We start from the raw sequence: 13,466 nt of genomic DNA on the forward strand, positions 1-13,466 counted from the left end.
AATGTGAATGGGAAATACTAGAAAAATAATTTTTTACGTGCCTCACTGATTATTATTATAGAGAGAAAGGAGATGAGAAGCGATTCATATTAAAAATAGGGCTTTATTACCATTTTAAGAGAGTCTCAATATAGCCTAACGAACAGGGACCCGACGATGAAACCATTATCGACTTTATCGTGATTCGGAAGACTAGGATAGGTAAAGAACCTAGTACTGCAACATTAGGCAGTGCAGTTACAGGAAATTCAATGCAGTCTAAAGAACCGGGAGCGGACGATTAGACCATCACCTACTCCCAAGAAGCCCATTTGATGGAGAACCAATGATTGAGATCATCCAAATAAACCTCCACCCAAGCGGGTAAGCTACACACGCTCTGATGGAGAAAATCAGCAAGTGCAAGTTTCATATTGGCCTAATTCAGGAGCCATGGACGACCCGGAACAAAGATTCTGGCCTGAACCATATCAAATACCAATTATTCTATGCTAAAACTGGTACTCGGCCAAGGCCCTGCGATATTTGTCATACAAATTTAAATTATTTTTTTTCCCCAGAATTGTCAACGTTGGATACAACAGTGGTGAGACAGGGAGACTTTGGAGCATACCTGGTATCACTTTATCTACCTTTCGACTCTCAGACACCGCCACCCACTTCGGAGCTGCAACGGCTGGTGAAGAAGGCAAAACAGACAGGAAATGAGGTATTAATCGGGTGCGATGCGAACTCTCACAATATTTGGTTCGTAGTACCAACACTAATAAGCGGGGCCAAGCCCTGGCAGAGTTCTTGAATACTATCTGCTTTATAACCATTAAAGCGGTAACACTGCTTTATTAATATGATTAGGGAGGAGGTTTAAGATGTGACGATATGTTCGGAAAATCTAAAACGCTGTTTCTTTGACCATCGCTACATTACGTTTAGAATCGCAAGGCTAGCGCCGAATCCCATAAGCGTCCGGAATAAGTGGAAAATTAAAATTCGGAAGACTACTCAGAAGAAGACTTGGGCAAGATAATTTAGATTGTCCAGGTATAGAAGACATTGACGACAATGTCAACACGCTGACGACTGCACTGGTGAGGTCTTTCGAAGATAGTTGTCCTCTCCGGCAAAGAAAATCAGCCCAAGAAAAACCCAGGATGACCGGGAAGATTCGTAATATTAGGAAAGAGGTCCGCAGATTTTTTAATGAAGCACGGCGTTTCCATGTCCAAACTGAAACGTCCCCGGGACACGATGGGACTCACGGAGAACCCGGAATCTTAGAATAGTGATGTTGATCGAGGGCTTATCATTACAGAATTTATGGTAAAGGAAGCCTTGAGGAACTTCAATCCATTTAAGTCACCCGGACCTGATGGAATTTTTCCTGCTTTACTGCAGAAGGATGCCCACCTGGCCTATATTTTCACAGCATTCCTAGGACTTGCATGCACTCCGAAAGCCTGACAGGAGGCCAGGATGGTATTTATACCCATGTCCGGCAAGGCAGGGTATGCGCTACCAAAAGCCTACAGACCTTACGTCCTTTCTACTGAAAACAATGGAACGTATTGTGGACACCACGATAAAGAGTAGGACATCCAGCAACTGCTCAAATACAAACAGCATGCCTATGTCAAGGAAAGGTTTGGTGGAGACTGCCCTGCAAGAGGTTGTGCATAAAATGGAAGAATCCTTCAATCCCTAAACGTACACACTGGGGGTATGCATTGACATCGAGGGGGCGTTTAACGGACCGACAATCCTTAGACCAGCTTCAATCCTTAGAGACTGGATAAACCATATGCCAAGGAACAGGTGAATAAATTGTGTGTGACATAAATATAAGGGAGAAAGTCTGCATAGTAGACGATTTTATACTACTTCTTAGGGGTAGGAATCCGATCTAGCTATGCAGAAGGGCTGAAACGATTTTTTAGATGGCACACAACTGGAGTCTCAATGTTAACCCAGAGAATCCTGAAATCTGCCTGTGTCACATTCAAAACGCTTAGAGAAGGCTCACAGATGTTGGTGCCTGAATCCGAGGATAGTCCACTGGCTCTACAGGAGCGTGATTAGACCAATACTCAGAAGTTTGGTGGCATTCCTTGGAAAAAAGTGCAACGTAAGGATAATACAACAAGTTCAGAGAACATGTTGTCTTGGCATAGACGGAGCGATAAGAATAGATATCCGACTCATAGACATACAGATTAAGTGCGATTTAGCCACTGCGACTATGAGACGATGGGAGAATAGATTCAGGATTGAAGCAGCTCATACCATCGCGGTATAATTGAGGTATCGATAGGAATCTGGGAAAGAATGGAAGAGGTTTAATTTAATTTAATTTAATTTAATTTAATTTAATTTAATTTAATTTAATTTAATTTAATTTAATTTAATTTAATTTAATTTAATTTAATTTAATTTAATTTAATTTAATTTAATTTAATTTAATTTAATTTAATTTAATTTAATTTAATTTAATTTAATTTAATTTAATTTAATTTAATTTAATTTAATTTAATTTAATTTAATTTAATTTAATTTAATTTAATTTAATTTAATTTAATTTAATTTAATTTAATTTAATTTAATTTAATTTAATTTAATTTAATTTAATTTAATTTAATTTAATTTAATTTAATTTAATTTAATTTAATTTAATTTAATTTAATTTAATTTAATTTAATTTAATTTAATTTAATTTAATTTAATTTAATTTAATTTAATTTAATTTAATTTAATTTAATTTAATTTAATTTAATTTAATTTAATTTAATTTAATTTAATTTAATTTAATTTAATTTAATTTAATTTAATTTAATTTAATTTAATTTAATTTAATTTAATTTAATTTAATTTAATTTAATTTAATTTAATTTAATTTAATTTAATTTAATTTAATTTAATTTAATTTAATTTAATTTAATTTAATTTAATTTAATTTAATTTAATTTAATTTAATTTAATTTAATTTAATTTAATTTAATTTAATTTAATTTAATTTAATTTAATTTAATTTAATTTAATTTAATTTAATTTAATTTAATTTAATTTAATTTAATTTAATTTAATTTAATTTAATTTAATTTAATTTAATTTAATTTAATTTAATTTAATTTAATTTAATTTAATTTAATTTAATTTAATTTAATTTAATTTAATTTAATTTAATTTAATTTAATTTAATTTAATTTAATTTAATTTAATTTAATTTAATTTAATTTAATTTAATTTAATTTAATTTAATTTAATTTAATTTAATTTAATTTAATTTAATTTAATTTAATTTAATTTAATTTAATTTAATTTAATTTAATTTAATTTAATTTAATTTAATTTAATTTAATTTAATTTAATTTAATTTAATTTAATTTAATTTAATTTAATTTAATTTAATTTAATTTAATTTAATTTAATTTAATTTAATTTAATTTAATTTAATTTAATTTAATTTAATTTAATTTAATTTAATTTAATTTAATTTAATTTAATTTAATTTAATTTAATTTAATTTAATTTAATTTAATTTAATTTAATTTAATTTAATTTAATTTAATTTAATTTAATTTAATTTAATTTAATTTAATTTAATTTAATTTAATTTAATTTAATTTAATTTAATTTAATTTAATTTAATTTAATTTAATTTAATTTAATTTAATTTAATTTAATTTAATTTAATTTAATTTAATTTAATTTAATTTAATTTAATTTAATTTAATTTAATTTAATTTAATTTAATTTAATTTAATTTAATTTAATTTAATTTAATTTAATTTAATTTAATTTAATTTAATTTAATTTAATTTAATTTAATTTAATTTAATTTAATTTAATTTAATTTAATTTAATTTAATTTAATTTAATTTAATTTAATTTAATTTAATTTAATTTAATTTAATTTAATTTAATTTAATTTAATTTAATTTAATTTAATTTAATTTAATTTAATTTAATTTAATTTAATTTAATTTAATTTAATTTAATTTAATTTAATTTAATTTAATTTAATTTAATTTAATTTAATTTAATTTAATTTAATTTAATTTAATTTAATTTAATTTAATTTAATTTAATTTAATTTAATTTAATTTAATTTAATTTAATTTAATTTAATTTAATTTAATTTAATTTAATTTAATTTAATTTAATTTAATTTAATTTAATTTAATTTAATTTAATTTAATTTAATTTAATTTAATTTAATTTAATTTAATTTAATTTAATTTAATTTAATTTAATTTAATTTAATTTAATTTAATTTAATTTAATTTAATTTAATTTAATTTAATTTAATTTAATTTAATTTAATTTAATTTAATTTAATTTAATTTAATTTAATTTAATTTAATTTAATTTAATTTAATTTAATTTAATTTAATTTAATTTAATTTAATTTAATTTAATTTAATTTAATTTAATTTAATTTAATTTAATTTAATTTAATTTAATTTAATTTAATTTAATTTAATTTAATTTAATTTAATTTAATTTAATTTAATTTAATTTAATTTAATTTAATTTAATTTAATTTAATTTAATTTAATTTAATTTAATTTAATTTAATTTAATTTAATTTAATTTAATTTAATTTAATTTAATTTAATTTAATTTAATTTAATTTAATTTAATTTAATTTAATTTAATTTAATTTAATTTAATTTAATTTAATTTAATTTAATTTAATTTAATTTAATTTAATTTAATTTAATTTAATTTAATTTAATTTAATTTAATTTAATTTAATTTAATTTAATTTAATTTAATTTAATTTAATTTAATTTAATTTAATTTAATTTAATTTAATTTAATTTAATTTAATTAATTTAATTTAATTTAATTTAATTTAATTTAATTTAATTTAATTTAGTTTAATTTAATTTAATTAAATTTTATGTAATTTAATTTTTTTAACTTTATGTTAGCTTTTTTTTATTTGACTTTTTACACTTCGAGCCTCTTACCAAATTCTGTGCTTCTTACCCAAACCTCAATGCAGTCAATATGCCCCATAATATACGTTTTGTGTTCTATTTAGGTTCTGTATTGCTTTACCATTTTGTTTTATACGAATTGTATCCGTAATATTTTTGTATGTGTAGGAGCCAGAACTGGGGCTAAACTCTGTTATTTGTGGCGCTTAAATAAAAAATAAAATAAAAACATCAAAAAATGCGAAACTACATTTAACGTGAATATACAATACCAAAAAAGGAACAGTCGAAAAAATTGTAAATGTTTGGGCATAAAAGTAAATAAAATTTTCAACGGTTTTTGCTTCAAAAACAAAAAAAGTTACTACAAAACCCCCAAAGACAGAAGAAAAACAAATAGGACACGCTAAACTAGAGCTGGTGGCAAATGACTAAGTGCCAGGGAGGGGATTTACTAGAAAACAATTGTTTATGGGCTTACACTAAACACAATTGGAAGAGAAGTGTAGGACAGGGTAGGTGTGATGGCCAAGTTGGTGTAATTGTTGTTACAATTTTGCCGGCTATGTTGCTATTTTTCCAAATGAGTAATTTATGCGGCCTTTGTGTAGCAAAAGGTATTGAAAATTGGCCTAAGCACAACATGTTCGTTAGGTTTTATTTTTTCCCCTTGTTTGCAGGAGTAGCCATTTTTTGGTTGTTTGCGGTTTTTCAAGCTTGCTCGTGTACAAAAAATTCTCAAAAAAAATATACAGAATGTAGAAAAACGCCCAACATTTTGTTTTTTCTTTGTTCTTTTTTTTTTACAAAACAAAAGTGTTGAAATAGTGGGTGTTTAGAGTGAAGGATTTGTGGTTGTTTTAAATGTGCGCTTTGTTTGATTCTTGCCCCAGTACTTATTTACTGTTCCTGAATTTTGCTATTTCCTATTGTTATACGTTTTGTGGTTTGTCCAGACAATTCCAGCTAAATTGATGTCCTGGGAAAAGTAGATACAAATCGCTAAGCCTATTCGGTCATTCAAAGACCAAAGCAAAGAAGACAAAAAACAATAAAGACAAGGAAAACTGAGTTCCTTTTTAGTTGTTTTATTTCTCTAACTGCATTTTGGTTTTCAGTCATCACAAAAGTTGAGAATACCTTTCGCCAACGTTTTGCTTAAGTTTTAAGTGTGTTTATTTATGCTCGTTTTGATAAGCCTTTGTTTTTTCTGTATTTTTTTTTTAGGTAAATTAATGTTTGTTATCAATTTGGAAAAACATTCGGTAGAGCGAACAGTTTTTATGTGCATTCTTATTGTTAGTATTATAGGTTCAGAGGATCTTTTCAGGGAAAAGGAAATACCAAAACTTTTAGACAAAATCTCAAATAGCTTATTGAATTCACCCAGTCGAAAACTGACATTTTTCAAATTAGAGGCTTGTTTAGATGATATATTCTGTAAATTTTTAGATAGAAATTGGGGGAAATTTTTGAAAGAATGATTTTAAAGCATTTTGACGGTTGGACAAGGGTGTATGTTGGTGTATAGGAGTTTACCCATTTATGTTTACCTGTATACATATATAGGTAAGTAGCCGAACCGGACCCGCTCCGCTGCGCCTGTTTTAACTCTCTAATATCTTTTCAGGGTGGGGACACTTCGCCCTGAATGCGGATATCGAATTCGTGCCATTGTAGCCTATGACGCTGAACGCATTCGAATCCTGGCGAGAACATTGGGCAAAGCGGTGGTTATCCCCTTTTAATGTTGGCTACATTAAGCGCCGCCTAGACTTGAACGCAAATTTTAATGTCATATTTGTAATCTACTCCCTAATACCTTTTATTTGAGTCCTATGTAACCATGGTCGGTTAAAATGCCCATTTGGGGGTGGGCGACCTCCTATTACTTGGACCTAATGTTTAATGCCATATTTGTATTCTACGATTCATTTGAGTCCCATATTGACATGAACTTCGAATATATCTGTTTAAAAGAGTTTTGGGGTTGGAGGCGGCTCGCTGGGTACTTGGACCCATATTCGTTTTCTGGTCTGCAATACCTCTCATTTGATACCCTTATTGTGCCCATCGGATCACTTTCGGATATGGGTGGCGTTTTTGGAGTAAGGGGGAGGGTCCACCACCAACCGATATCTCAAAATTTTATAGGCTATGTTTCCTTCCAGACAATTTTCATAGATTGTATACTTTATACAATCTATGAAAATTTAAAGAAAATCGGTTCAGCCAAGTTTCATATAGTCATAATGGATCTAACGGCCTTTTTGAGGAGTGGCGTGACCCCCTCTACTTCAATCTGATTTTGTATGCCAGATTAGAAATCTACTCCCGAATACCTTTCAATTGAGCCCCATTTTGAACGTCCAACATGTCTGTTTGGGGGAGTTTTTGGTTTGGAGCGGCCCGCTGGGTACTTGGACTCAAATTTTAATGCCATATTCTCCAATACTATTCATTTGATACCTATATTGTCCCGATCGGTCCACATTTGATTTTGGGTTGTATTTCTGGCATAAGGGGGAGGGTCCGTTCCCCTTCCGATACCGAAAAGTTATATAGCCTATGTTTTCTTCCAGACCAACCTATACAATATGCGAAATTTCGAAAAATCGGTTTTGCAGTCCATTCGGATAAGAATTGCGCCTTGTGGGGGCTCAAGAAGCAAAATAGGGAGATCGGTTCATATGGGAATTGTATCAAGCTATAGACCGATTCAAACCATATTGGACAAGTATATTGAAGGTTATGGGAGAAGCCGTTGTACAAAATTTCCACCAAATCGGATGAGAATTGTACTCTCTAGCGGCCCAAGAAGTCAAGATCCAAGATCCGTTTATATGGCAGCTATATCAGGTTAGATACCGATTTGAACCATACTTAGCACAGTTGCTGGACGTGATACCACAACAAGACGTGTAAAGTTTAAGTCAAATCGAATTGGAATTGCGCCCTCTAAAGGCTCAAGAAGTCAATACCCAAGATCGGTTTATATGGCAGCTCTATCAGGTTATGAACTGATTTAGACCATACTTGGCACAGTTGTTGGGAGACATAACAAAACACCTCATGCAAAAACACCTCAGTCAAATCGGACGTGAATTACGACCTCCAGAGGCTCAAGAAGTCAAGACCCAAGATCGGTTTACATGGCAGCTATATACAAACTTGGACCGATTTGGCCCATTTACAATCCCTACCGACCTACACCAATGAAAAGTATTGGTGCAAAATATCAAACGTCTAGCTTTACTCCTTCGAAAGTTAGCGAGCTTTCGACAGACTGGCGGACGGACATGGCTAGACGAATATTTCGAGGTGTTACAAACAGAATGACCCCCATCCTCTGGTGGAGGGTTTAAAAATTTAAATCTATCATCCGCTCCCTAGGCTTTAGAATAATGTATTTAAAATCTATTTTATTTTTGTTGTAAAAATACGAGTTAAACAAGTTATTAATTTATCTTTTTCTACACTTCTATTATTTATTTTAGCCCAAAATTCTCATAGCAAAAATAAGACACAAAAATAAAAACTAAATTTCAATTAAAATTAACTGAAAAACAATAAAAATTCCCTCTGCGTTTTGTAAAAAGAAATTGCTACAAACATTCAATACATTATACGACATGACTCAAGCTACATCGTACTTGCCAAACACTTAACAGTCGCTTTTGCCACTCTACACTCACTCACACTCACTCACACACACCACATAACATACATGCCCTTATTCTACCGAAGTTATGGTTCATAGTGGTGGCATAAAAAATTTAAAACTAGTCTATGTGCTGGTAAACACGCACACACACAGGCTCACAAGAGAGTTGTGTTTGTACATAAACGTTGGAAAGAAGAAACAATACCAATACCAATAGCAGTTCACTAACTTACTGCTAAAAATAATCAATTCAAAAATAAAGTGCTTTATATAGAGAGTAGAGTGTGCAAAGCATTTCCCGGCATAGAGATGGATAGAAAAAGAGCAAAGTGGGAAGAAGAATGAAAAACATCATTAACAGTGACCATCATAGTGCACTTTGGCTAGGCAGCATTTATTGTGCTATACATTGTTCGCTGATAACTCGAAATGAAGTGTTAGTAAGGGTGGTAGAAAGGGGCATAATTAATGATTTTATGGGCGTTTACCAGCTTACAATTGAAGCACCTTTTGAACGGTGACCAATAAAGATGACGCATAAAAAGCCCCATAGAAGCCAGGGTGATGGAAGAACGGACTTCAGTCTTCTTTATTTTATGCTATTCTAGCCTCGTGGGAACATAGGAAAGAAAAATCATGTAAGAGCTTTTTTAGGATTTTAATTTTATAAAAAGAAAACTTTACAATAGACGAAAACATGTCAAAGCTACACCAGGTGTTTCAAAGTAAGTCAACAATTAAAATAAATCATACGATCCATGGACCCTAAAACAATTCGTTTCAAATTCACAGAATAAAGGTGGAAATGAAATCGACAAAATAGTAAGAAATAGGCCAAACCTAAAAGCGTAAGCTTAAATTGAGTTGATTTTTGGAGAGTTGATTTTTAACGAGGACATTCTTCCCATTTTGAGCTAAAAGTTGGGACATATATTAAAAAATTCTTCTTTTCTACTTTTAAACTAACTAAACCATTGTTTAATAGACTGGACAAAGGAAATTACTGCTTTGTATTGTACTTTTTTTTTTAAAAATGCCAAAATTTTACGAAAAATCTCAAATAGCTTAAAAGTTATAAGGTTTTTATTGATTATACCCAGAATTATTATGCACCATACGCACCCTAGGTCAGAAAACTGAAATCTTTGAAATTTCCATATTTATGGGGGTAGTTGATCACATTTAAACAAAAGCTAATCTTTGTAGCTTCTAAAACCTGATTAAAATGAGAGTTGCTTGTTAACGATGACAGTCTGCCCATTTTGAGCGAAAAGTTGGGATAGATATTTAAAAAGAAAATCTTCTCTTTCTGTTGTTAGCTTACTATTGCGTTGTATTGCATTTTTCAAATTGCAATAGTTTTACGAAAAATCTGAAATGGCTTAGGTTTTTATTGATTTATCCAGTTATTGGTTGCCCCAAAAAGTAATTGCGGATTTTTCATATAGTCGGCGTTGACAAATTTTTTCACAGCTTGTGACTCTGTAATTGCATTCTTTCTTCTGTCAGTTATCAGCTGTTACTTTTAGCTTGCTTTAGAAAAAAAAGTGTAAAAAAGTATATTTGTTTAAAGTTTATTCTAAGTTTTATTAAAAATGCATTTACTCTCTTTTAAAAAATCCGCAATTACTTTTTGGGCAACCCAATATTATTATGAATCATACGCACCTTGGGACAGAAAACAAACAAGTTTTCGAAAAATAGCCATGACACTTAATTTTTTAAAAATGTGGGATTTTTTAAATTCTTTTCGAGCGAGAAATTAGTTGGTATTGGGACCATTCTGTGCAAGGATGTATTTAATTTTTTTTCTAGATTTTATCTAATTTTATTTACAGAATTAGACAAAAGAATGGTTGCTGAGTTTTAGTGCATTTTTTTTTGTATATGTCAAATGTTTGATCTAACATAGACGAATAGTTACCTATGAAAAGTTAATCGTGTAAATGCACTTACAGGTTCTTAATTTCTTTGAAAACGTTTAAAAAAGTTCACAACGACACCAGATTTGTCAAATTAGTGGAAGAATATAAAAAAAAAACCCTCTCTAGCTGCTCGAGCTTAACTATTTTAGTTAATGTCTAAGCTTTTTCTTTTTCTTCCGAGAATCTAGTATTGAAAAATATGGCAGATAGACGGACAATTATGGGCTTTTATTTTAACTTAACTTAATCTAATAGGTTTCTCTGAAGTGAAAATCAGATTAAGGCATTTACATTCTTTCCATTTTCATTAAAATCATAAAAAAAAACTATTAGAAAGTAGCAGAGCTATGCCATTTTGTCTGATATCAGTCACAAATTAAAATCAATTATACGGTCCCTAGGCACCAAAAGCAATTATCCACACTTTCGTGCTGCTTATAAGCTCAAGTTAATTTCCACACTCTTGTTCACTCTTTAGGAAAATATTCACTACAGGAAAATACAAACTATGGTTGCCCAAAAAGTAATTGCGGATTTTTCATATAGTCTGCGTTGACAAATTTTTTCACAGCTTGTGACTCTGTAATTGCATTTTTTCTTCTGTCAGTTATCAGCTGTTACTTTTAGCTTGCTTTAGAAAAAAGTGTAAAAAAAGTATATTTGATTAAAGTTCATTCTAAGTTTTATTAAAAATGCATTTACTTTCTTTTTAAAAAATCCGCAACTACTTTTTGGGCAACCCAATACATCAAAAATTAAAATCAATCATACGCTCCACATGCCTAAAAACCGTTTAAAATCCATACATTCTTGTTCTTTCTTTGTTCGTAAGGTTATATGTTTTAGCGAATTTCTTTGCTAGGTAAATTTGATGTAAATTGCCTACTTTAAGTTGGAGTCGAGGAGTGAAAAGTTAGACCGACAGACGGGCATTCATATTCATTTAATTTAAATCTAAACTAATATAGCATGATTTTTTGGAAGAGAAGCTATCGAAACGCGTTTATTGGATTTTAATTTCCTTAAAACATTTCAAAATTATAATCAATCATATACTACATAGGTCTTGAAAAAATTCTTTTAAAATTCACCTTTTTCTTGCTCTTTATGACTTTTAAAGACTTTCTTTGCTTTTTCTCTTCCACAGATATTTATTCACATCAGGAATATTGAAAACTATAACTCACTTTAAGGCGAACATCGAGAGAGGTAATCTTCGGCAGACAGATGGAAATTGTTTTCGTATATTTCAACATTATTTGAAAGACAAATCATGTACTGGCATTTATGGTTTTTGAATTTTATTTAAAAAATTGAAAAATTTGGCAAACAAATTTGTTTACTCCCATTCACATACTAAAATTTATCATTTATTCCCCAGGTTGTAAAGGAAGGCCGTAACGGCCAGACGGAAACTCATCTTACCATATAAAACTTTACTAAGCATGCTTTTTGAATAGAAAAATCATCTTTAAGCAATGGTAGACTTTTAATTTCATAAAACAAAAACTTTGAGATCGGTTTTGAAATGCCAGAGCTAGCATTCTCTCCAATATTAATAGCCTACACCCTTCGATTTTAACTGATAGAGATACAGCTAGCGCATATATTGACCAATCTTGCCAAATATTTGCGCAACGCCTTCCTCGACGGCTACCACAACATCTGAGAAGTTTGCTCGAAATCGGTTCAGATTTAGATATAGCTCCCATATATATGTTCGTCCGATTTTGAGAAATACTGCAATAAAGTGCGCATTTGTAAACCGATTCTCTTGATATTTGGCAGGTGAGATTTTCATCTGACTTTCAACATTACTGGTGAATTCCAGAGAAATTCGTTCAGATTTAGATATAGCTGCCATATATGTATATTGCCCGATTTTCACTTCTAGAGCCACTGCAAGCACATATATTGACCAATCTTACCAAATATTTGCGCAACGCCTTCCTCGACGACTACCACAACATCCGAGAAGTTTGCTCGAAATCGGTTCAGATTTAGATATAGCTCCCATATATATGTTCGTCCGATTTTGAGAAATACTGCAATAGAGTGCTCATTGGTAAACCGATTCTTTTGATATTTGGCAGTTGGGATTTTCTTATGACTTTCAACATTACTGGTGAATTTCAAAGAAATCGGTTCAGATTTAGATATAGCTGCCATATATGTATATTGCCCGATTTTCACTTCTAGAGCCACTGCACGCACAAATATTGACCAATCTTGCCAAATATTTGCGCAACGCCTTCCTCGACGACTACCACAACATCTGAGAAGTTTGCTCGAAATCGGTTCAGATTTAGATATAGCTCCCATATATATGTTCGTCCGATTTCGAGAAATATTGCAATAAAGTGCTCATTTGTAAACCGATTCTTTTGATATTTGGCAGGTGGGATTTTCTTATGACTTTCAACATTACTGGTGAATTTCAAAGAAATCGGTTCAGATTTAGATATAGCTCTCATATATGTATATTGCCCGATTTTCACTTCTAGAGCCACTGCAAGCACATATATTGACCAATCTTGCCAAATATTTGCGAAACGCCTTCCTCGACGACTACCACAATATCTGAGAAGTTTGCTCGAAATCGGTTTAGATTTAGATATAGCTCCCATATATATGTTCGTCCGATTTTGAAAAATATTGCAATAAAGTGCTCATTTGTAAACCGAATCTCTTGATATTTGGCAGAAATGATTTTTTCTTGACTTTCGACATTATTGGTGAATTCCAGAGAAATCGGTTCAGATTTAGATATGGCTGCCATATATGTATATCGCCCGATTTTCACTCCTAGAGCCACTGCAAGCGCATTTATTGAACAATCTTGCCAAAAATTTTGCACAACGCTTTCCTCGACGACTACCACAATATCTGAGGAATACGTTTGAACATATTTGCTCGTTTTCTTCTCAAATTTGTGTG

General features: G+C 29.7%; 1 protein-coding gene across 2 annotated transcripts in view; it reads left to right on the forward strand.

Moving 5' to 3' along the window:
- The window catches only part of LOC106090195 (uncharacterized), a 307,219-nt gene that overhangs the window by 45,596 nt on the left and 248,157 nt on the right, over positions 1 to 13,466 (forward strand). For both annotated transcript variants that reach the window (XM_059360529.1, XM_059360530.1), the window contains exon 2: positions 11,677 to 11,738. The gene's annotated coding sequence lies outside the window, so the exon portion shown is untranslated. The remainder of the gene's footprint in view (positions 1 to 11,676; positions 11,739 to 13,466) is intronic.

The sequence above is a fragment of the Stomoxys calcitrans genome, chromosome 1 (assembly GCF_963082655.1).
Source record: "Stomoxys calcitrans chromosome 1, idStoCalc2.1, whole genome shotgun sequence".
Classification (NCBI taxonomy): domain Eukaryota; kingdom Metazoa; phylum Arthropoda; class Insecta; order Diptera; family Muscidae; genus Stomoxys; species Stomoxys calcitrans.